The 27,038-nt window shown below is 37.8% G+C and overlaps 1 pseudogene; it reads left to right on the forward strand.

Moving 5' to 3' along the window:
* LOC135101433 (sodium/mannose cotransporter SLC5A10-like) lies at positions 1 to 25,460 on the forward strand (annotated as a pseudogene).
* The last annotated feature ends 1,578 nt before the right edge of the window (positions 25,461 to 27,038 follow it).

Consider the following 27,038-nt stretch of genomic DNA (forward strand, 5'->3'; position numbering starts at 1 on the left):
AAACTGGAAAACCGACTCTCACATCCCTATCCTACCTACATTCACCGCCAGTCTCAGTACCAGACCAGTGTGTGTGTCAGCGTTTGGAAAGGAGGGTGTGCGGTTGTACTTCCAGGCGTCATGGCTTCAGCTCGGTCTGAAGACCTCATTGCTTGGGATTATGTGGCTATCGCTGTATATTTCGCGCTCAACCTGCTTGTGGGAGCTTACGTAAGTGGTCAGGAGACAAACTTTGTTGATTAGATAGACTTCTGCTACATCAAGGATGAATAACGAAGGGTGAATGTCTATTATTGGTAAGGAACCGTTATGTTTGCCTCGTGATGTGACGTGAAGTAACGTTACTAAAATCTACTATAACTATTCAAGGACAATGATGTGTGTGTGTGTGTGTGTGTGTGTGTGTGTGTGTGTGTGTGTTTTATTCACCCACCCATAGTCGTCTACTGGTCGCTCCCAGTCAGCCGTGTGTGTATATACTCGTATATATATATATATATATATATATATATATATATATATATATATATATATATATATATATATATATATATATATATATATATATATATATATATATATATATATATATATATATATATATATATATATATATATATATATATATATATATACATATATATATATATATATATATATATATATATATATATATATATATATATATATATATATATATATATATATATATATATATATATATATATATATATATATATATATATATATATTAAAATTGTCTTTAAGAAACCTCATGCTTCATAAAAAAAAAAAAAAGGAAATAAATTCAAGGAGGATGCTCATTTATAATAATATTTTTTTTTTCAGAAGAAAGAATACATGTTATATAACTTCAAGATTCAAGATTCTCTGTTCCCCTGCAAAGTTAACTTTTCCACAAACTACGAAAGATCAGCTCGCAAGCACAATGCTTTCCTAAATCTTGAATTCGGAACAACAATATTTTTGAAAGTGGAAGTTCATCGTATTCCTGCGCGCACGCACACACACACACACTCTCTCTCTCTCTCTCTCTCTCTCTCTCTCTCTCTCTCTCTCTCTCTCTCTCTCTCTCTCTCTCTCTCTCTCTCTCTCTCTCTCTCTCTATATATATATATATATATCTTAGGTAAGCAGGGATACACCAGACTTCCTTCTTCATTTATTGCAACGTTTCACTTTCACAGAAGGCATCATCAGGCTATAAAAAAATGATAAAATTAAGTACGAATATTTTTATTTATTTATTTAATTATTTTATTATATTTTTTTTTTAGCTTAATGATGCCTTCTGTGAAAATGAAATGCTGCAATAAATGAAGAAGGAAGTCTGGTGTATCCCTGCTTACCTCATCCATAACTATAACTCGGAACCTTTTCTACTCTCTCTCTCTCTCTCTCTCTCTCTCTCTCTCTCTCTCTCTCTCTCTCTCTCTCTCTCTCTCTCTCTCTCTCTCTCTCTCTCTCTCTATATATATATATATATATATATATATTACTTAGGATCATTCAATTCCAATAAAGAAATTATCACAAGCTGGCTGCTGAGAAGATACGAGAGGCAGCAGGCCTGATGTAACCTCGGTGATCGAATGGTGTGTGTGCATGCTTTTAGTAACAAACAAATCATGAGAGAGAGAGAGAGAGAGAGAGAGAGAGAGAGAGAGAGAGAGAGAGAGAGAGAGAGAGAGAGAGTTGAGTGTCATTGAAGAAGAGGAGATAGTTGTCTGGAGGTTGTGTCGAGTTGATAGATGGAGAAATTGAGTTTTTGAGGCATTGAACAATACCAAGTTTGCTCTGCCCCAATCAGAAATTTTAGAAAGATCAGAAGTTAAGCGTTCTGTGGCTTTCTCTGCGTGAAATGTTTACCTCCTGAAGGGTTGGACGTCTATGAAAAGACGTGGAAAACTGCAGGGTGGTATCATCAGCGTAGGAGTGGATAGGGCAAGAAGTTTGGTTTAGAAGATCATTAATGAATAATAAGAAGAGAGTGGGTGACACGACAGAACCCTTAGGAACACCACTGTTAATAGATTTAGGAGAAGAACAGTGACCGTCTACCACAGCAGCAATAGAACGGTCAGAAAGGAAACTTGAGATGAAGTTACAGAGAGAAGGATAGAAGCTGTAGGAGGGTAGTTTGGAAATCAAAGCTTTGTGCCAAACTCTATCAAAAGCTTTTGATATGTCCAAGGCAACAGCAAAAGTTTCACCAAAATCTTTAAAAGAGGATGACCAAGACTCAGTAAGGAAAGCCAGATCACCAGTAGAGCGGCCTTGACGGAACCCATACTGGCGATCAGATAGAAGGTTGTGAAGTGATAGATGTTTAAGAATCTTCCTGTTGAGGATAGATTCAAAAACTTTAGATAGGCAGGAAATTAAAGCAATAGAACGGTAGTTTGAGGGATTAGAACGGTCACCCTTTTTAGGAACAGGCTGAATGTAGGCAAACTTCCAGCAAGAAGGAAAGGTAGATGTTGACAGACAGAACTGAAAGAGTTTGACTAGGCAAGGTGCAAGCACGGAGGCACAGTTTTGGAGAACAATAGGAGGGACCCCATCAGGTCCATAAGCCTTCCAAGGGTTTTAGGCCAGCGAGGGCATGGAAAACATCATTGCGAAGAATTTTAATAGGGAGCATGAAGTAGTCAGAGGGTGGAGGAGAGGGAGGAACAAGCCCAGAATCGTCCAAGGTAGAGTTTTTAGCAAAGGTTTGAGCGAAGAGTTCAGCTTTAGAAATAGATGTGATAGCAGTGGTGCCATCTGGTTGAAATAAAAGAGGGAAAGAAGAAGCAAAGTTATTAGAGATATTTTTGGCTAAATGCCAGAAGTCATGAGGGGAGTTAGATCTTGAAAGGTTTTGACACTTTCTGTTAACGAAGGAGTTTTTGGCTACATACTTGGCATGGTTCCGGGCAGAAATATAAAGTGCATGAGATTCTGATTATGGAAGGCTTAAGTACCTTTTGTGGGCCACCTCTCTATCATGTATAGCACGAGAACAAGCTGTGTTAAACCAAAGTTTAGAAGGTTTAGGACGAGAAAAAGAGTGAGGAATGTACGCCTCCATGCCAGACACTATCACCTCTGTTATGCGCTCAGCACACAAAGACGGGTCTCTGACACGGAAGCAGTAGTCATTCCAAGGAAAATCAGCAAAATACCTCCTCAGGTCCCCACAACTTCGCTTAGGGGGATCCTGAGGAGGGATTGGAGCGATAGGACAAGATACAGATATGAGATTGTGATCGGAGGAGCCCAACGGAGAAAAAAAGGTGACAGCATAAGCAGAAGACGATGTAAGTATATACGATTAGTGCTTGCTAGACATTTCTTTAGAATCCTCTTGTAATCAGTGATTACCTCTCAATTTGTTTTTACAACTTATTAGTACGAGAGTTGCTTCCTCCTGGCTGCTACTTATCTTGTAAATTTGAGCTGACCTCATGCCTGTACTTGTCTTCAGAGCTGACGCAGTTACGGCTGTAATAACTTTAGATAGTGTTCCCGACAGTGTATTTTAAATTTATTTAGAAAATATGATGTGTCGCGTGGGACGACTTGACTGTCCTGCGCTTGGAAGCTGTCTCAACTTTACATCTTACTTTATAACTTACAACTTTACATCTGACTTTACGAGAACCTTGTGTGTGTGTTTGTATATATATATATATATATATATATATATATATATATATATATATATATATATATATATATATATATATATATATATATATATATATATATATATATTATATATATATATATATATATATATATATATATATATATATATATATATATATATATATATATATATATATATATATATATATATATATATATATATATATATATATATATTATAACATAACTATAATACAGAGAATGCATGATGGTTTTTCAATATCTTCATGCACTAGATATTTTGGATATGACCACAGTGACGGTGCATTTATCAACAGACACGTTTTCAGTTAGTCCCAAAACTAAATAGATGGTGAACTTATAAAGTGATCGGGACTGAACAATATTATAACTGAAATATTCAGTGAGACAAACTTCAACGTTAAATAAAAAAAAATAATAATAATAATAAATAAATAAATAAACAACTTAATCTGAAGTTGAAGTTGGTTATTCGTCATGCACCGTAAAAGTGCAGCAGTAGAGTTTGGCACAGAACACCTACGTAATTACTGAAGCAGTAAATGCACTGGGTGATTCATACTTTCTTTGCAATAAAAAAAAAAGATATCCAACTGAAAATATATGAAATGAATAATAAGCTTCAAGTGTTTAGGAAAAGAAAAAAAAAATGTTATCAGACTATTAAGAATGAAAAAAAAATGCAGGAGAAAAGCAGAGGAAAGATGCTTAGAAACTTAGAAAAAAATAGTTAACATGATATTTAGAAATTTCATAACACACATAATAGCCCATGTATATGTCTTAATCAATACAGGGGGAAAATCTCCTCTGATAAAGGTGCTGTTTTGCAGTAAATGCTGCTGAATGAAAAAAAATAAATAAATAAAAAATAAATAAATAAAATAATAGACAAAGATATTAGATTCGTCTATGGTTGTATGAAAGAGCAAAGACAAAACTACAATGGAGTCGTTATAGCACAAGACAGTCATGGACGCTGCAGTTGTGATTTTGTGAATAATTAATGCATCAATAATCAAAACTTGCTATACAGCAGAATGGTGAAGCAAAGTGAAGCAGTACCCACACACCACTGACCCATGGACGTGAACATTACCTTTGGTCTGCCTCCATCCCTTCTTTGCTGCTACACAATTTTTCTTATAATAACATGTATTTTTTTTATACATCTTTTTCTGTACTAGACTTTTAGATAGTCATGTAGCCTGTAGGAGATACAAGTGTCTTGGCACCCCCCTCAACTTTTTCTTCATTAACTTTTGCAACATTCGCGGTGTCAGATCTAATTTTCAGTCTGTAGAAAGCCATCTCTCCTCTACTAAACCTCATCTTCTTTTCCTCACTGAAACAAAGGTGTCTGAGGCAACTGACAATAGCCCCTATTCTGTTCCCTCTCTATCCTGATTTCCGATCCAAAGCTGGATGTTGCGTTTACGTGCGCAACGACTTAACCCGCTCTCGTGCCCAAGCTCTTGAATCTTCCGAGCTTTCCACCATCTGGCTATGACTACAGAGTCACTCTCAAACTAAATTTATCTGTGCTGTATACCTCTCACCTAACTCCTCTGACTATAAGAAATTCTTTGACTACTTAACTTCTAAAGTGGAGCAAAGTGGAGCTCTTCTAGACAGGGTGGAATCAAAAGATTTTCGTCTCATCAACTCCTCTCCTTTAACTGACTGTCTTCAGCCTCTCTCTCACCGCCGCAATGTTGCATATCTAGCTGTCTTCTACCGCTATTTTCATGCTAACTGCTCTTCTGATCTTGCTAACTGCATGCCTCCCCTCCTCTCACGGCCCCGCTGCACAAGACTTTCTTTCTCTCACCCCTATTCTGTCCACCTCTCTAACGCAAGAGTTAACCAGTATTCTCAATCATTCATCCCTTTCTCTGGTAAACTCTGGAACTCCCTGCCTGCTTCTGTATTTCCACCTTCCTTTGACTTGAATTCCTTCAAGAGGGAGGTTTCAAGACACTTATCCACCAATTTTTGACCACTGCCTTGACCCTTTTACGGGACTGGCATTTCAGAGGGCATATTTTTTTTATTGGAGTTTTGTTGCCCTTGGCCAGTGTCCTTCCTACATAAAAAAAAAAATAAATAAAAAAAAAATAAATAAAAAAAACATTCTGACTCTCTTCCCTTTTGCAGAGGTCTCCATTCTTGGAGACTTTAATGTTCACCACCATTTTTGGCTTTCCTCTCCCTTCACTGACCATCTTGATGAATTAACCTTCAACTTTTCTATCCTCCACGACCTTGAACAATTGGTGCAACACCCTACTCGTATTCCTGACCGTCTTGGAGATACGCCCAACATTCTTGACCTTTTCCTAACCTCTAAGCCTTATGCTTAAGCTGTTACCGTCTCTTTTCCGTTGGGCTCCTCCGATCACAATCTCATATCTGTATCTTGTGCTATCGCTCCAGTCCCTTCTCAGGATCCCCCTAAGCGAAGGTGCCTCTGGCGCTTTGCCTCTGCTTGTTGGGGGGACCTGAGTAGGTATTTTGCTGATTTCCCTTGGAATAACTACTGCTTCCGTGTCAGAGACCCATCTCCGTGCTCTGATCCCATAACAGAGGTGATAGTGTCTGGCATGAAGGTGTACATTCCTCACTCATTTTCTAGACCTAAAGCCTCCAAACCTTGGTTTAATACAGCTTGTTCTCGTGCTATACATGATAGAGACGTGGCCCACAAAAGGTACTTGAGCCTTCCATCACCAGAATTTCATGCGCTTTATATTTCTGCCCGGAACCATGCCAAGTCTGTTCTCCAACTGGCCAAAAACTCTTTCATTAATAGAAAGTGTCAAAATCTTTCAAGATCTAACTCCCCTCATGACTTCTGGTACCTAGCCAAAAACAATTCTCAATCATTTATCCCTTTCTCTGGTAAACTCTGGAACCCCCTGCCTGTTTCTGTGTTTCCACCTTCCCTACGACTTGAATTCCTTCAAGAGGGAAGTTCCAAGACACTCATCTTTCAATTTTTGACTACCGATTCGGACCATGTTCGGGGACCAGCATCTTAGTGGTATTTTTTTTTTTTTTTTTGTATTTATGTTGCTCTTGGCCGATGTTCCTCTTATATATATATATATATATATATATATATATATATATATATATATATATATATATATATATATATATATATATATATATATATATATATATATATATATTATTTTTATTATTTTTTTTTTTTCATGTAGGAGGGACACTGGCCAAGGGCAACAAAAGTCCAATAAAAAAAGATGCCCACTGAAATGCCAGTCGCATAAAAGGGTCAAAGCAGTAGTCAAAAATTGATAGATAAGTGTCTTGAAACCTCCCTCTTGAAGGAATTCAAGTCATACGAAAGTGGAAATACAGAAGCAGGCAGGGAGTTCCAGAGTTTACCAGAGAAAGGGATGAATGATTGAGAATACTGGTTAACTCTTGCGTTAGAGAGGTGGACAGAATAAGGGTGAGAGAAAGAAGAAAGTCTTGTGCAGCAAGGCCGCGGGAGGAGGGAAGGCATGTAGTTAGCAAGATCAGAAGAGCAGTTAGCATGAAAATAGCGGTAGAAGACAGCTAGAGATGCAACATTGCGGAGGTGAGAGAGAGGCTGAAGACAGTCAGTTAGAGGAGAGGAGTTGATGAGACGAAAATCTTTTGATTCCACCCTGTCTAGAAGAGCAGTATGAGTGGAACCCGCCCCCCAATCCCCCACCCCAGACATGTGAAGCATACTCCATACATGGACGGATAAGGCCCTTGTACAGAGTTAACAGCTCAGGGTTGGGGGTGAGGAAAACTGGCGGAGACTTCATAGAAGCTGTTCTAGCTAGAGATGAGATGTGAAGTTTCCAGTTCAGATTATAAGTAAAGGACAGACCGAGGATGTTCAGTGTAGAAGAGGGGGGGACAGTTGAGTGTCATTGAAGAAGAGGGGATAGTTGTCTGGAAGGTTGTGTCGAGTTGATAGATGGAGGAATTGAGTTTTTGAGGCATTGAACAATACCAAATTTGCTCTGGCCCAATCGGAAATTTTAGAAAGATCAGAAGTCAAGTGTTCTGTGGCTTCCCTGCGTGAAATGTTTACTTCCTGAAGGGTTGGACGTCTATGAAAAGACGTGGAAAAGTGCAGGGTGGTATCATCAGCGTAGGAGTGGATAGGACAAGAAGTTTGGTTTAGAAGATCATTAATGAATAATAAGAAGAGAGTGGATGACAGGACAGAACTCTGAGGAACACCACTGTTAATAGATTTAGGAGAACAGTGACCGTCTACCACAGCAGCAGTAGAACGGTCAGAAAGGAAACTTAAAATGAAGTTATAGAGAGAAAGATAGAAGCCGTAGGAGGGTAGTTTACAAATCAAAGCTTTGTGCCAGACTCTATCAAAAGCTTTTGATATGTCCAAGGCAACAGCAAAAGTTTCACCAAAATCTCTAAAAGAGGATGATATATATATATATATATATATATATATATATATATATATATATATATATATATATATATATATATATATATATATATATATATATATATATATATATATATATATATATATATATATATATATATATATATATATATATATATATATATATATATATATATATATATATATATATATATATATATATATATATATATATATATATATGTGTGTGTGTGTGTGTGTGTGTGTGTGTGTGTGTGTGTGTGTGTGTGTGTGTGTGTGTGTGTGTGTGTGTGTGTGTGTGTGTGTGTGTGTGTGTGTGTGTGTGTGTAAAATTATTCTTGGTTTTTATTTATTTTCTTCCTTTGAATTTGATAATCTGTGGCGTGCCGTGGTGCGAGATGTACACTGTGACTGTACTCATGAAAATTCTGGGCCGCAAGGAATCTTACATTGAAAAGGAAGGTGCACAGGCACAGCAGTGGAGCAATTCTTGTGTATTATTCTTCGTTACGAACTTTTCGGGAAATACCGGATTCCCATCTTCAGACAGACTGAAAATAAGTAAAACAATTGAAAAAAAAAACTAAACTCTTTTTCCTTTACTGTGGAGGACTCCTATTGATAGAAAGAAAACAATGAATAAACTATTTTATCCCCTGCAGATATCAAGTCCAATAAAATGCACAAACTAATACAATCTTACACCTAAACCAAATAAGAATACAACAAAGAAATTTTATCACATTATTCCAAAACAGAGCTTTACAGCAGTGTCACTAGAGTTAATTCCATTTCATGCAGACCTAAACTGATGGATTAGTAGAATTTCGGCTATTATAGAATCTGCTTCATTGCTTGCTTCGAGCATTCAACTATCGTTGTTCTTCTTCCATGGAATGTTTAAGTTCTACTGCATGTTCCCTAATGCTAGAACAACTTCGGTGAGTTATAAATGTGTTAGTTCTAAGTGATAAACCTCTGTGCTCGAACACCTTTAATTTCAAAGTTTCGAGACGTGTAATCAGTATAATTGGCTGGGTAGATAGAATGCACGACGTTATAACACAAATTCAAGTTTCATCTTTGAGAAATAAAGAATACTATGAACAAATATTTTTTTCCACTATAGTACAAACTTTAAACCTTCCCATATTTACAGAAACAATTGACAGACAGGAATCATTTGGTACATCCACAAATTCACAAAACACAGGAGTCACATTCCTGGTTTTCATCTACGCACAATGCTGAATTTTGTGCAGGTGTTACTAATGCATATTTATTAAACCTTCTTTTCAAACTTAATTGCAGGCCTTGCGTCGACCCAACAGAGGGACTATTTCGGGATATTTCTTGGCAGGTCGCTTCATGTGGTGGCTGCCGGTGAGTGGTGGAGTGTGTGTGTCTGTGTGAGTGGGTGGGTGAGTGCGTGGGTGAATGGGTGAGTTTTCGGGGGAAGATTTTCGGGGGAAGATTTTCGGGGGAAGATGAGTGCCCTCGTCAGCTTCTTCTGATGAGGATGAAAACATAAACATTAACAAACGAAGAGGGAGGAGAAGAGAAGACAAGAGAAGAGGAGAGAGAGAGAGAGAGAGAGAGAGAGAGAGAGAGAGAGAGAGAGAGAGAGAGAGAGAGAGAGAGAGAGAGAGAGAGAGAGAGAGAGAGAGAGAGAGAGAGAGACGAGAGAGAGAGAGAGAGAGAGAGAGAGAGAGAGAGAGAGAGAGAGAGAGAGAGAGAGAGAGAGAGAGAGAGAGAGACAGAGAGAGAGAGAGAGAGAGAGAGAGAGAGAGAGAGAGAGAGAGGAGAGAGAGAGAGAGAGAGAGAGAGAGAGAGAGATTTACTATTTGGTTGTGGATGATAATTTTCCTTCAATGCTCCTTAATCGTTACATGAAGTACGCCAACACGTAACAATTTTTCAACAACCCACGGGACAGGTGGGCGCCTCCCTCTTCGCCACGCAACATCGGCTCGGAACATTTCATCGGCATGGCGGGTTCGGGAGCAGCCAGTGGCATTGGCATCGGCGCTTTTAATTTCATCGTGAGTACACCCACACAAGTCAGAATTACAAGATTATGTGCTATGAATATTGTTTCACATAAGTATGGATCTACCGACCTCTAATCAACTATCGTACATCAGTATATATATTTGAATGATTATTCTTGCCTATCTTTTATCACCTCTTAGGTCATAGGTGCGCAAATAAGTTACTTATAAGTGCAGAAATATTACTGATCCGTCTAAATAATTCTTTAGATTTTTTTTTTTTCACAGCTTAGAAAGCATGCTTCATATCGGACATGCACGGCAGAATAACGTGGGAAATAGTTGGGTTCGCCTCAAAATTGTATCTGGGTTCAAACCAGGCTTGTTCCCCATTAACATTACTACAGTCCTTTGCCGCCCAACCCTAATGACTTCCTTCCTCCTTTCCCACACAGTCCATCATCCTGCTGCAGCTCATGAGCTGGATCTTCCTGCCTGTCTTCATCGCCAGCGGGGTACGTTGTACATAAAAAACCTGATCATTCCTGTACTCATTTTGCCATCTTGCAGGATGTCCACTATGAATCAACTCAACTTGTATGTATCCGGACACACACACACATTATATATATATATATATATATATATATATATATATATATATATATATATATATATATATATATATATATATATATATATATATATATATATATATATATATATATATATATATATATATATATATATATATATATATATATATATATATATATATATATATATATATATATATATATATATATATATATATATACTCGTATATATATATATATATATATATATATATATATATATATATATATATATATATATATATATATATATATAAACCAAACTTCTTGTCCTATCCACTCCTACGCTGATGATACCACCCTGCACTTTTCCACATCTTTTCATAGACGTCCAACCCTTCAGGAAGTAAACATTTCACGCAGAGAAGCCACAGAACGCTTGACTTCTGATCTTTCTAAAATTTCTGATTGGGGCAGAGCAAATTTGGTATTGTTCAATGCCTCAAAAACTCAATTCCTTCATCTATCAACTCGACACAACCTTCCAGACAACTATCCCCTCTTCTTCAATGACACTCAACTGTCCCCCTCTTCTACACAAACATCCTCGGTCTGTCCTTTACTTATAATCTGAACTGGAAACTTCACATCTCATCTCTAGCTAAAACAGCTTCTATGGAATTAGGCGTTCTGAAACGTCTCCGCCAGTTTTTTCTCACCCCACCAGCTGCTAACTCTGTACAAGGGCCTTATCCGTCCATGTCTGGGGGGGAAGGTTCCACTCATACTGCTCTTCTAGACAGGGGTGGAATCAAAAGCTTTTCGTCTCATCAACTCCTCTCCTCTAACTGACTGTCTTCAGCCTCTCTCTCACCGCCGCAATGTTGCATCTCTAGCTGTCTTCTACCGTTATTTTCATGCTAACTGCTCTTCTGATCTTGCTAACTGTATGCCTTCCCTCCTCCCGCGGCCTCGCTGCACAAGACTTTCTTCTTTCTCTCACCCCTATTCTGTCTACCTCTCTAACGCAAAAGTTAACCAGTATTCTCAATCATTCATCCCTTTCTCTGGTAAACTCTGGAACTCCCTGCCTGTTTCTGTATTTCCACCTTCGTATGACTTGAATTCCTTCAAGAGAGAGGTTTCAAGACACTTATCCTTTAATTTTTGACTATCGCTTTGGACCCTTTTATGTGACTGGCATTTCAGTGAGCATTTTTTTATTGGACTTTTGTTGCCCTTGGCCAGTGTCCTTCCTACATAAAAAAAAAAAAAAAAAAAAAAAAAAAAAATATATATATTTATATATATATATATATATATATATATATATATATATATATATTATATATATATATATATATATATATATATATATATATATATATATATATATATATATATATATATATATATATATATATATATATATTAGAAATTACTTTGTGTCGCACTTATAACTATGAGGGTGGTAGTTGGCATAAAAATTCTTTAACTTACTGAAAAAATTGGTGTGCATTGCCGCTCAATAATATTTTCTTCTGATGAAGTCTTGTAAATTATTGTATGGAAATGTTTTAGATATCGTGAATGATAGCAATATTTTACCCAGATTTTGGATCACTTTCAGTAACTTGTTATCAAAATCACACTGACAGTGGTGACTGATTGAAGATCAGTATGGATAATTCACAGTACCACGTATGATATGAACTTCCTTCATCACCAGGTACGCACGGTGCCAGAATACATGAACAAAAGGTTCGGCGGCAAGAGGATCCAGGTGTACCTCGCTGTGCTGTCCCTCATGCTGTACATCTTTACCAAGATATCGGTTGAGTAACTGTGGCTACTAACTCAGGACCGAGCTAACACTAGGTAATGCACTGCATCACTTCCACCAAATTAAGTCTACTTTTATAAGGCCACCTTGGATGTGCACTGTTATTTCTTTCGTTTGTTGAGATTCCTCGTAGATATTCACGTAAAAGCATCGAATAAAATAACAATAAAAATACGAAATTCTACAAGGGATGGAAGAGATCGAGAGGAGGAGAATAGAGAGGGGTTCTGTGGCGCAGAGACGGGGGCTGGTGTGGGGACACTGAGAGAATGCAGTGATTCAGCTTCACTGAAACATACAATTGCATTCTTACGCACCAGGAAACTGCGACCTTGGATCACTTCCCAAGTATGTTAAGAGAGAGAGAGAGAGAGAGAGGAGAGAGAGAGAGAGAGAGAGAGAGAGAGAGAGAGAGAGAGAGAGAGAGAGAGAGAGAGAGAGAGGGAGAGAGAGAGAGAGAGAGATTGTAACTGCTTTGGGATAGTTTGGTCCATTTCTGCTCCACGATCTGGAACTTTTATGAACACACCACGGCCTCGTTCTATGTGAAGATCCATTACAGTACAAAAGAAAAAAATAATAACGAGAAGTTGCACGTCAGTAATAAATAATCACAGAAGGTTACGTTGAGTATTTTTTTTTTATTTATTTACCTTATTATCACATTTCTTATCCAGGGTGCTTCACTCTTTCACCAATTTATGACTTCCTTTTATTTCATGCAGGTCGATCTGTATTCTGGCGCGCTATTCATCAATCAAGCCCTTAAATGGGACATTTACGGGTCCATGGTGGCGTTGCTGGCACTGACGGCGCTGTTCACCGTGACGGGGGGTCTGACGGCCGTCATCTACACGGACACCCTGCAGCTGTTCATCATGTTGGGCGGGGCCTCGTTCGTCATGGTTAAAGGTGAGTTATCTGTGGAACGCTTACTTGTCATGGGGTGTGCTGGTGGAGACACCTGTCGACATTAACAACAAGGTGGTCGAGTATCAAAGCTGTGATGACCCCACACGAGCTGAGATTACTATGTATATATTGAAAAGTTCTGAACTAATTCAACTTACGTATATGATATTACTTTCCGCCCACCGAGCTGTATTATTTTTCCATGTCCCTTCTCTTCGCTCAGTTGTGTATATATATATATATATATATATATATATATATATATATATATATATATATATATATATATATATATATATATATATATATATCGGCTAAGGACATTATAAAGTAGAAAAAAATAAAGATAAATAAATATATAGATAAGAATAGAAAAATTCTGTTCAACAGGCATTCCTAAAAAGGTAATAGGAGTAAGAGAATCGAGAAATAAGCCAATTTATTTTCTGGTGTGTCTTAATTTTCCTCATTCGAAATAGCCTAAGTAGTAGGCAGGGAAAAATACAAAAAAACAAGAAGAGAGTTCCAGAGTTTACAAGTAAAAAGGAATGAAAGAGTGAAGGTACATGTTAACTCTTGCAGTAGTAAGTCGGAAAAGTAAGGTCTTCTGTAACGTAACCACGGAAAGGAGATGGAAACATGCAGTTAACAAGTTTGGAAGAACCATGAAAATAATGCTAAAAGATACTAAAAGATGCAGCATTGCGGTGGTGAGTAAGAGAATCAAAGCAGTATGTTAAAGGGGTGGAATCAGTGAGATGGAATGCTTTAGACTCCACCCTGCTTAGGAGGGCTGAGTGAGTCGAACTTCCTCATATGTGGGATCTGTGCCTCATACATGGACAGATAAGGCCCCCTGCATAGAGCAAGCAATTGGGAGGACAAGTATTGGCAGGGACGACACAGAACACCTAACTTCATGGAAGTTATATTAGCAAGGCAAGAGATGAATGATTAATCAAAACATTATAAAATATTTGAAAGGTCTTGAGAGGGAAGTTGTATTGCTACATAATGATTTTTTTAATCAAATGGATCATAACTGATCAATGTCATCAGCCACAAAATCTTGATACTGAAGATCTTTGTTGTACAATGATATAAATATATCGGTATAATTAAATTTCTTCTAAGGCTTATAGAGTTTTTACGCGTAAGGTTTGCTCGCCAAACACATATTCAGTGAGACGTATGGCTGTTCCACCTTTGTGTAATTCTTGAATAAAATGACAAGGTGCTACGATCGTCAGTTAGTGTATGAAAGACAATTCTTGCAGCAGTGGTAGCACTTAATAAACATTTATCAATTTGTTCGAGATTTATTGATTGATAAAAAAAAAAATAAAAAAAAGGAGGCGCCGCAATATCGCGGTCATGTGGCGCCGAAAAGGGACAAGCGAGCCATCAAAGAAGGTGGCACCGCCGACCACGCATCCAGCCCCGCCACCACGACATTTAGAGCTCGAAACTAAAATTATATCGCCATATTTAAGACTTACCAGTAGAATTAGTTATCAAAATAATGCAAAATGAGACTACATCAAACTGTTAAGGTACTATTATATAAAATATACTCAATCAGATAGTTACACACACTAAAACAGGCTTTTGAAGTAAACCTCTACACTGAACTTGGCATGGAGCGATTCTGCACTGTGGCCTCTGAAGACTCATATATTTGCAAAATAAGAAGTTTTTGTAATATTCTTGTAATTAGGTAATAAAGCCCTTGTTGTTTATCTCATTCATACGAGTAATATCATGTTATGTTTTTTTTTCCAAGAATTTAAATCATAACTTATTAAGCAATAACAATATAAACCTACAATGTCGTGTAGTATCTTATAGGGATATTATACAATGTAAAATGCACAAAAGCTTAGCAAACCAATGTAAAAGTGTAATTGCTGTCACATGATCATATAATAAAGTGAATTCAGGAGCCAGCGTGTAATACGATGGAGGCGGAGGAGGGAATTGATTCAAAGAATACTGCTGTTAATTGGTATGATGCTCTTTTAAATCAGTGGAAAGACTTTCTTGCCATGCCTCTACCATGAAGCCTCCGTGAAAAGTTAAAACAATGGGCCTCAGAGAAATTTTGCTAATACCTTTGTGTCTGGCAGTCAGAATACAGTTATCATGTGGTAAATAATCTTGCACATTGATTTATAACAAAAAAATAGTTACGATACTAGATGTGCACCGGCAACTCTCTAATGTTTATTGCCCATCTACGGTACTTTTCAGCCTTCCAAGAGGTGGGCGGATACGAGGCCTTGCAGTACAGATACATGCAAGCTGTACCAAAGCTTACCTATGAGAACACCACCTGTGGCCTGCCAAGAGACGACTCCTGGATAATGCTGAGGCATCCTGTGAACTCTGATCTGCCGTGGCCAGCTTTTATATTGGGGCAGACCCCAGCCTCCATCTGGTACTGGTGTGCTGACCAAGTATGTCCCCATTCAAGTTTCGGAGTTTCACATCGCATTTATATAATATTCAACAGGCATAGGTAATTTTTTTCAGACATTGCTTTTATATTTTCGAAAGTAATATATATATACATATATATATATATATATATATATATATATATATATATATATATATATATATATATATATATATATATATATATATATATATATATATATATATATATATATATATATATATTAATTTCTTGTAAATATATATATATATATATATATATATATATATATATATATATATATATATATATATATATATATATATATATATATATATATATATATATATATATATATATATATATATATATAAAACTAAATTCACTCTCAAACTAAATTTATCTGTGCTGTATACCTCTCACCTAACTCCTCTGACTATAAGAAATTCTTTGACTACTTAACTTCCAAAGTGGAGCACATTCTGACCCTCTTCCCTTTTGCAGAGATCTCCATTCTTGGAGACTTCAATGTTCACCACCAGCTTTGGCTTTCCTCTCCCTTCACTGACCATCCTGGTGAACTAGCCTTCACCTTTGCTATCCTCCACGACCTAGAGCAATTGGTGCAACACCCTACTCGTATTCCTGACCGTCTTGGAGATACGCCCAACATTCTTGACCTTTTCCTGACCTCTAATCCTTCTGCTTATGCTGTCACCCTTTCTTCTCCATTGGGATCCTCCGATCACAATCTCATATCTGTATCTTGTCCTATCGCTCCAATCCCTCCTCAGGATCTCCCTAAGCGAAGGTGCCTCTGGCGTTTTGCCTCTGCTAAATGGGGGGACCTGAGGAGGTATTTTGCTGATTTTCCTTGGAATGACTACTGCTTCCGTGTCAGAGACCCGTCTTTGTGTGCTGAGCGCATAACAGAGGTGATAGTGTCTGGCATGGAGGCGTACATTCCTCACTCTTTTTCTCGTCCTAAACCTTCCAAACCTTGGTTTAACACAGCTTGTTCTCGTGCTATACATGATAGAGAGGTGGTCCACAAAAGGTACTTAAGCCTTCCATCACCAGAATCTCATGCGCTTTATATTTCTGCCCGGAACCATGCCAAGTTTGTTCTCCAACTAGCCAAAAACTCCTTCATTAACAGAAAGTGTCAAAACCTTTCAAGATCTAACTCCCCCTCGTGACTTCTGGCATCTAGCCAAAAATATCTCCAATAACTTTGCTTCTTCTTCTTTCTCTCCTTTATTTCAACCAGATGGCACCACTGCTATCGCATCTATTTCTAAAGCTGAACTCTTCGCTCAAACCTTTGCCAAAAACTCTGCCTTAGACGATTCTGGGCTTGCTCCTCCCTCTCCTCCACCCTCTGACTACTTCATGCTACCTATTAAAATTCTTCGCAATGATGTTTTCCATGCTCTTGCTGGCCTAAACCCTTGGAAGGCTTATGGACCTGATGGGGTCCCTCCTATTGTTCTCCGAAACTGTGCCTCCGTGCTTGCGCCTTGCCTAGTCAAACTCTTTCAGCTCTGTCGGTCAACATCTACCTTTCCTTCTTGATGGAAATTTGTCTACATTCAGCCTATTCCTAAAACGGGTGACTGTTCTAATCCCTCAAACTACCGTCCTATTGCTTTAATTTCCTGCCCATCTAAATTTTTTGAATCTATCCTCAACAGGATGATTCTTAAACATCCATCACTTCACAACCTTCTATGTGATCGCCAGTATGGGTTCCGTCAAGGCTGCTCTACTGGTGATCTTCTGGCTTTCCTTACTGAGTCTTGGTCATCCTCTTTTAGAGATTTTGGTGAAACTTTTGCTGTTGCCTTGGACATATCAAAAACTTTTGATAGAGTCTGGCACGAAGCTTTGATTTCCAAACTACCCTCCTACGGCTTCTATCCTTCTCTCTGTAACTTCATCTCAAGTTTCCTTTCTGACCGTTCTATTGCTGCTGTGGTAGACGGTCACTGTTCTTCTCCTAAATCTATTAACAGTGGTGTTCCTCAGGGTTCTGTCCTGTCATCAACTCTTCTTATTATTCATTAATGATCTTCTAAACCAAACTTCTTGTCCTATCCACTCCTACGCTGATGATACCACCCTGCACTTTTCCACATCTTTTCATAGACGTCCAACCCTTCAGGAGGTAAACATTTCACGCAGGGAAGCCACAGAACGCTTGACTTATGATCTTTCTAAAATTTCTGATTTAGGCAGAGCAAACTTGGTATTCAATGCCTCAAAAACTCATTTCCTCCATCTGTCAACTCGACACAACCTTCCATACAACTATCCCCTCTTCTTCAATGACATTCAACTGTCTCCCTCTTCTACACTTAACATCCTTAGTCTGTCCTTTACCTATAATCTGAACTGGAAACTTCACATCTCATCTCTAGCTAAAACAGCTTCTATGAAGTTAGGTGTTCTGAGACGTCTCCGCCAGTTTTTCTCATCCCCCCACCAGCTGCTAACTTTGTACAAGGGCCTTATCCGTCCATGTATGGAGTATGCTTCACATGTCTGGGGGGGTTCCACTCATACTGCTCTTCTAGAGAGGGTGGAATCAAAAGCTTTTCGTCTCATCAACTCCTCTCCTCTAACTGACTGTCTTCAGCCTCTCTCTCATCGCCGCAATGTTGCATTTCTAGTTGTCTTCTACCGCTATTTTCATGCTAACTTCTCTTTTGATCTTGCTAACTGCATGCCTCCCCTCCTCCAGCGGCCTCGCTGCACAAGACTTTCTTCTTTCTCTCACCTCTATTCTGTCCACCTCTCTAACGCAAGAGTTAACCAGTATTCTCAGTCATTCATCCCTTTCTCTGGTAAACTCTGGAACTCCCTGCCTGCTTCTATATTTCCACCTTCGTATGACTTGAATTCCTTTAAGAGAGAGGTTTCAAGACACTTATCTATCAATTTTTGACTACTGCTTTGACTCTTTTATGGGACTGGCATTTCAGTGGGCATTTTTTTATTGGATTTTTGTTGCCCTTGGCCAGTGTCCTTCCTACATTAAAAAAAAAAAAAAAAAAAAAAAAAAAAAAAAAAAAATAATAATAAAAAAATTATATATATATATATATATATATATATATATATATATATATATATATATATATATATATATATATATATATATATATATATATATATATATATATATATATATATATATATATATATATATATATATATATATATATATATATATATATATATATATATATATATATATATATATATATATATATATATATATATATATATATATATATATATATATATATATATATATATATATATATATATATATATATATATATATATATATATATATATATATATATATATATATATATATATATATATATATATATATATATAATTTATTTATTATTTTATATTAAAATTTATATCGAAGTTAAAGGAAAATATTTTTAGAAACTATGACTTTGTGTTGAAATGTGTTTTGATAGAAGTACAGAATAATCAGACAGCAAAATATTATACTTCATGCATATCAAAGAAATTGTAATGATAATTAGTTGATAAAACCGAGCACTGATTTTTTTTTCAGTTAACAGGTTTACTGAGGAGAGGAATGATAATGGTGATTGAAATACCCTAATACAAGAACATATCCACAGAAATGGAGAAAAAAGAAAAAAGAAAAAAGAAAAAAGCAAGAGCATATCGAGTAAAATTAACTAAACTGTTGAAGTTCCTGAAATTTTGGTGTGTGCATCAAGGAAACGCCAAAAATAAGATCCTTAGTTTCCACTAACTATCCCCTCTTTCTCTGACTCAAGTGTAATAAACATTTTTGGTCTCTGCTTTCTCTTTTCCGTCTATACATGAAAGAATTCTATTAAAGAAAAACCATTGTAGACATGTAAAATATTCTTTCGGATTCTTATTAGTGATGCTTAGATAATAACCATATTTCACTTTTAAAGTAAATTAAAACACACACTCAAAAAAAAAAATTTGTCTGCAATTTTAGAGGAAATTTTTAATCTAAAAAAAAAAAAACATTTTTACTGGTCCGGACCTTAATTAAAAGAAAAAAAAAAAGTGAAAAAAATTTTCTATATAAAATTTTTTATCTGATAATAGTGACATGTTCTTTACTTAAAGAAGAACCATAGTACACATGTAAAATATTCTTTCAAATTCTTCGGAGTGGTGCGTAAATAATAACCATGTTTCAGTTTTAAAAGAAATTAAAACACTAAAACACACTTTATCGATTGGTATATACAGTTTATATCAATATAATTTTTTTTTCAATTTTCCATGAATCAATCATCTGTATTGTTAGAGGAATATTTTCAATCGTAAAAAATTTTGATTTATTTATTTATTTTTTTACAGGACAGGACCTTAATTAAAAAAAAAATAGTAAATAAATAAAAAAAAAATTAAATATCAAAATTTTTATCTGATAACAGGGATATGTTCTGTACTGAAAGAAGAACCATTGTAGACATGAAAAAGACCACTGTCCTTTTTCTTAAAATATCATGACTCAAAGAAATGCGAAGTGAACTCAACCGCTAATTCAATTTCAGATGATGATCCAACGAGCGCTGGCAGCCAAGTCTTTGTCCCATGCCAAGGGAGCAACTGTGTTTGCCTCCTACGTCAAGATATTGCCTTTCTTCATTATCATTCTTCCCGGCATGATCTCCCGCGCGCTGTTCCCAGATGACGTGGCCTGCGTTTTGCCGGAAGAGTGCATGCGGGCGTGTGGGTCGAAATCATCGTGTTACAATTCAGCTTACCCGCGGCTTGTGGTGGGCATCATGCCGGCGGGATTCAAGGGCATCATGCTAGCGGTCATGCTGGCGGCACTGATGAGTGATCTCACTTCCATCTTCAACTCCACCTCCACCATGTTCACGCTGGATCTCTGGCCGCGTCTGCGTCCCAAAGCCAAAACTAGGGAACTACTAGTAGTTGGAAAACTTTTCGTGGTGATCCTCGTGGTTGTGTCTGTGGCTTGGGTCCCTATTATTGAAGAGATCCAGGGAGGACAATTATTCATTTATATACAGAAGGTGGGTGCCTACCTCGCACCTCCAATAGCCGCCGTGTACCTCATCGCAATACTGTGGAAACGCATGAATGAGAAGGGAGCTTTTTGGGCTCTCATGATGGGACTCTTTGTAGGACTCACACGCATGGTTCTGGACTTTTCTCATCCTCCCCCATCATGCAACGAGGACGAGTATCGACCACTTGTGATCCGACTGAACTTCATGTACTTTGCCATGATACTCTTCTGGATCACTCTGTTGACAGCAGTGGTCGTTTCCCTCTTCACTGAACCTCCTGAGAGCTTCAGGGTGAGAGATGGTTGTCAAAAACATTTGAATTTTTTACCAGTACTCTTATAGTATATGATGTTTTTTTTTTAATGTTTTTTATAGGCATGTGCTGTCACAACATATTTCTAATACGTAACTTTTATATGCATTTTCAGTCATTTGTGGACATATATTCATTCCTTGAATATGTTAATGAGATTTGAAATAATTAAAGTAAGAGTCATGTAAATTCACTGAAGATATTTGTATTCAACAGCTGCCATTACATATTCCAGATAATACGAACAACATATCCTACCAGACTGGATAAGAGACAGCGAGATGATGAGATCGAAGAGAAGGCTACTCTGACACACGTTGCTGAAGACACGTCCCCTCCAGCGGGTCAGAATGAAGGCAAGATTTTTCTTCTTTTTTCACTTCTCATATCTACTTCATTACATAAGAACATAAGAAAATAAACGAAACCGAAGAGGCTGTCAGGCCTAATTATGGCAGTCCCTCTATGAAATATGCCTACCTATTTCCACCTCTCATCCTCATCCATAAATTTATGTAATCTTTTTAAGCTCCACATTGACTCAGCACTCACAACCTGATTTATAAGGGAACTATAAAAAAAAGATTAATATTATTATGAAAGATACTCAACTCTGATTTTTAGTGTTCAACCAAAAGTTCTGCAGGGAGCTACGAGCGAAAGAAGGTATGAAAAATATGATAGAATGGAAATGAGATTAATGTCGAACGAGACCCAAAATTAATGTGCATGAATTAAATACATGTAAGATTATGTATATATGACAAAAAAAAAAAAAAAAAAAAGATAAAATCGATAAATAGAAATATAACGTAAACATATAATCTGAAGATCACCGAATGATAAAAACAAGGCTAATACTGAGGTCGTCTTACACTGATGATGCCATGGATCGAAAAATCATTAGTGTTAACATTCAATAACTTCGGCATGCTGATGTAGAATCTATATTTGAAAACAACAACAACAAAAAGAAACTGTTACCAATAGTAAGCAAGTTCAATGTAATTGGTGCCTAATGTACGGAGAAGAGTTCACTAAATATAATTCCTAGAAATAGAGAAGGAGGCAGTAGACACCTGCCGAAACGATAATTACTCCCAGTGAGGTCTAAAAGCACTGTTCAGGGGGTGCTGTGAACTTATCATTGAACCCAGCTGTGACCTCACTGAACGTTTCCCTTTGTGTCTCACAACACAAAGGAGCAGTCACAGCCTGCCCTCTAAAGAGAACTCTCTTCTTTCATACAAAACTACAAGCACCTAATAACACAGACACCCTTCACTCAAAAATTTCAGAATTATTATGGCGACTCCTACACCAGCCTCGGAGTCCCCATCTGGGGAGGGGACTATAAATGTCCCCAGGTCGGACTGCCATTCTGTCGACGACCCTAAGCGTCTTGACACCCCCTCAACTTTTTCTTCATTAACTTCTGCAACATTCGCGGCCTAAGATCTAATTTTCAATCTGTAGAACACCACCTCTCCTCTTCTAAACCTCATCTTCTTTTCCTCACTGAAACTCAGGTGTCTGAGGCAACTGACAGTAGCCCCTTTTCTGTTCCCTCCTACTTTCTCTATCCTCATTTTCGATCCAAAGTAGGATGTTGCATTTATGTGCGCAATTACTTAACCTGCTCTCGTGCCCACGCTCTTGAATCTTCTGAGTTTTCCACCATCTGTCTACGACTACAGAGTCACTCTCAAACTAAATTTATCTGTGCTGTATACCTCTCACCTAACTCCTCTGACTATAAGAAATTCTTTGACTACTTAACTTCCAAAGTGGAGCACATTCTGACTCTCTTCCCTTTTGCAGAGATCTCCATTCTTGGAGGCACCACTACTCATATTCCTGACCGTCTTGAAGATACGTCCAACATTCTTGACCTTTTCCTGACCTCTAATCCTTCTGCTTATGCTGTCACCCTTTCTTCTCCCTTGGGCTCCTCCGATCACAATCTCATATCTGTATCTTGTCCTATTGCTCCAATCCCTCCTCAGGATCCCCCGAAGCGAAGGTGCCTCTGGCGTTTTGCCTCTGCAAATTGGGGGTACCTGAGGAGATATTCTGCTGATTTTTTCTAGGAATGATTACTGCTTCTGTGACAGACCCGTCTTTGTGTGCTGAGCGCAGAACAGAGGTGATAGTGTCTGGCATGGAGGCGTACATTCCTCACTCTTTTTCTCGACCTAAAACTTCCAAACCTTGGTTTAATACAGCTTGTTCTCGTGCTATACATGATAGAGAGGTGGCCCACAAAAGGTACTTAAGCCTTCCATCACCAGAATCTCATGCACTTTATATTTTTGCCCGGAACCATGCCCCAAATCTGTTCTCCAACTAGCCAAAAACTCCTTCATTAACAGAAAGTGTCAAAACCTTTCAAGATCTAACTCCCCCTCGTGACTTCTGGCATCTAGCCAAAAATATCTCTAATAACTTTGCTTCTTCTTCTTTCCCTCCTTTGTTTCATCCAGATGGCACCACTGCTATCACATCTATTTCTAAAGCTGAACTCTTCGCTCAAACCTTTGCTAAAAACTCTACCTTGGACGATTCTGGGCTTGCTCCTCCCTCTCCTCCACCCTCTGACTACTTCATGCTACCTATTAAAATTCTTCGCAATGATGTATTCCATGCCCTTGCTGGCCTAAACCCTTGGAAGGCTTATGGACCTGATGGGGTCCCTCCTATTGTTCTCCGAAACTATGCCTCCGTGCTTGCACCTTGCCTAGTCAAACTCTTTCAGCTCTATCTGTCAACATCTACCTTTCATTCTTGCTGGAAGTTTGCCTACATTCAGTCTGTTCCTAAAAATGGTGACCGTTCTAATCCCTCAAACTACCGTCCTATTGCTTTAATTTCCTGCCTATCTAAAGTTTTTGAATCTATCCTCAACAGGAAGATTCTTAAACATCTATCACTTCACAACCTTCTATCTGATCGCCAATATGGGTTCCGTCAAGGCTGGACCCTTTTAAGGGACTGGCATTTCAGTGGGCATTTTTTTTATTGGATTTTTGTTGCCCTTGGTCAGTGTCTCTCCTACATAAAAAAAAAAAAAAAAACAGTTCGTCACCACATGTAAAGGAAAGTTTGAAAAGTGTTAAGAAATGACACGACAACAAGAACTCGATATGGAACTTTGGAGATACAATGACCAGAAAAGACCCCCACACCCACCCACCCACATACACACACACACACACACACACACACACACACACACACACACACACACACGAGTGGCATTACCCTAGTGACCCAGCGTTTTATCCCCACAGAGGCCAGCTCAGCGGGAACCCACACCAGGGCGGTAGAGGACCACTGGGTGCAGAGGAGCAAGAGGTGGTGCCTGTGGCTGTGCGGGTTACAAGTAGCACAGCAAAACACTGCCAGCGAACAAAGTTACTTGCAGTTCCTTACTTCTCTGGAGGAAAATCCTCACGCGAAACTTCTCCTCAACATTAACTTCGTAGTGTTAGTAGCAGTTGGTATAGGCCTCTTTGCTTACTTTACAATGGATCCTTTTCCAGCCGATGTCAACCCAAGGGAATATTTGCCAGCATAGATCTGGTACAGCAATGTAAAATTTTCAGATTAATACATTTTGTATTGCTTTTTAGACTGCATAGTTTATAATTGCGCTATTTTTATGAGCATGTTTTTGTTACAGGATGAGTGGTTGATGATGTGTGTCGTATTCTACGACATAGAACTTTTTATGTGCTAAACATTGTACTTTTAGTTAGAGCTTTTTTTTTTTTTTGTGGGGGGAGGTTATCAAGTAACAATGGAGGAAGTAAGTTTGCTTTGTCAAAGTATTTCTAAGCCAAATTATTTAAAGATTTTTTTTTTTTACATAACCCGGACGATTATTAAGTAAAGTTCTAGTTCAAGATATAAACACACACACACACACACACACACACACACACACACACACACATACACACACACACACACACACACACACACACACACACACACACACACACACACACACACTATCGAGTGTAGTAGTTGTGCTCTTAGTGACCAAAATTCACACTACTGTTTTTTTCAAGTGAAGGTCATGAAAATTGGTTTCAATTTTACGGTTACAACATTTTTGTTCTTAATGTCTTTGAAAAAAAATAAATGAATAAAAATAATTATGGTCGTCTTTATCTTCAATTGTCCGCCCCTGGCATGCATCCCTACCACTATCTGTCAGTGTGAAGTTATGTCAAGACTTTTCATCTATTAAATACTTTATTTTCGTCACGACCATAAAAGGAAGAGTGGGTAAGTCTCAAGAAGATACAACTGAAAGAAAAAGGAATACATTCATGAGTAATGCACAGGTGTACGCTGTAAAACTGGTTATTTGTTATAGTGTGTACGTTGTTTATTGGTCGCCTCATTTGCATGTCGCCTGCCAGCTGGGGAAATGTATACCAGATTTGTTTCTTCCTACAGAGAAAAGTTAAGTGATGATTTTTAGCGTGTATACGAGCAGTAATGAAGTGGTGACTCCTGCTGTTTTGTTCCCAGCCTTCCTTTGCCCGCGAAACTATTTCCAAACAAGTGCTTCATTCTCTCTTGCTCTAACCTCTGTTCCTTTTGGCTACGAGTATAGTTGGAGCATATCCAGTGCTTGAATAGTTTTGCTTTTTCATAAGTGTTTACTAACAAACAAACCATGAGAGAGAGAGAGAGAGAGAGAGAGAGAGAGAGAGAGAGAGAGAGAGAGAGAGAGAGAGAGAGAGAGAGAGAGAGAGAGAGAGAGAGAGAGAGAGAGAGAGAGAGAGAGATGAAAATATTTTGCCAAAGTAATAAAACAAATGTATAATTCAAAAAATACTACCAAGGTATAATTCGAGAGATGAATAGTTTAAATGAATAACAGCTAAGTCAACCAAACGTTTCCATGTAATAGATGTGAACATGACTAACATCAAGGAAAGAAGACAGTTCCCCACCATCGGAAAGGGCAACACTTCCCCATTGAGTACAGCACCCAGTCAGCTAGTGCCGCATGATCAGGGGATTACACTCTGCACACTCCACGAGAAGGAAGTATAATGAGGCCTAAATGTGATCTCCCTTTAGGATGCACAAGAACCCCCCAGTGGCTCATCAAATCTCGGAACAATTGTCTGAACTGAGGGAGACAAAACTTGATAAGGTAAGGGATATGTACGATTATTTTATTACTATAGGGTAACTACATTATATTTTCTCTCTCCTTTTTTTTTTTTTTTTCCTTTTCTGTTGGAGCTAGGGAATCTCACCAGAAAAGGAAGCACCGCCCATTGATCAATTCCGGAACCTTCCGCTTCCGAAATGAGGCATGTTACCAGCGGCGAGCTCATTGGGAGGACATCCATGCCAGAACCACCTGTTAATTACAGTGAAATCCGAACCCCCTATTGTTCGAACAATTTAGAGATCGAACCGCTTTTTCGGGAAAATTTTTGCCTAAAATGCGAACATATTTACGGAAACCAAACGTAGTGTTCAGAACCCGTATTAATAAACACTTTGAAAGCTAAAACTCAAAGTAAAGATTACTTTCAAAACTGCTCCTAACTTCTAAAAGAACTCCTAAAGTTGCGAGTTTGCTCTTAGAAGCGCTCTTAAAGTGGGTGAAAGATAAAAGTACCTCGGAGGGACTTTTACAGACTTATGAGCTTGTTTTGTCAACAAAGTAGGTCGCTTAGAATGAGTGCACTATCCTCTCTATTTATGTTCAAGA

The sequence above is a fragment of the Scylla paramamosain genome, chromosome 6, assembly GCF_035594125.1.
Source record: "Scylla paramamosain isolate STU-SP2022 chromosome 6, ASM3559412v1, whole genome shotgun sequence".
Taxonomy (NCBI): Eukaryota; Metazoa; Arthropoda; class Malacostraca; order Decapoda; family Portunidae; genus Scylla; species Scylla paramamosain.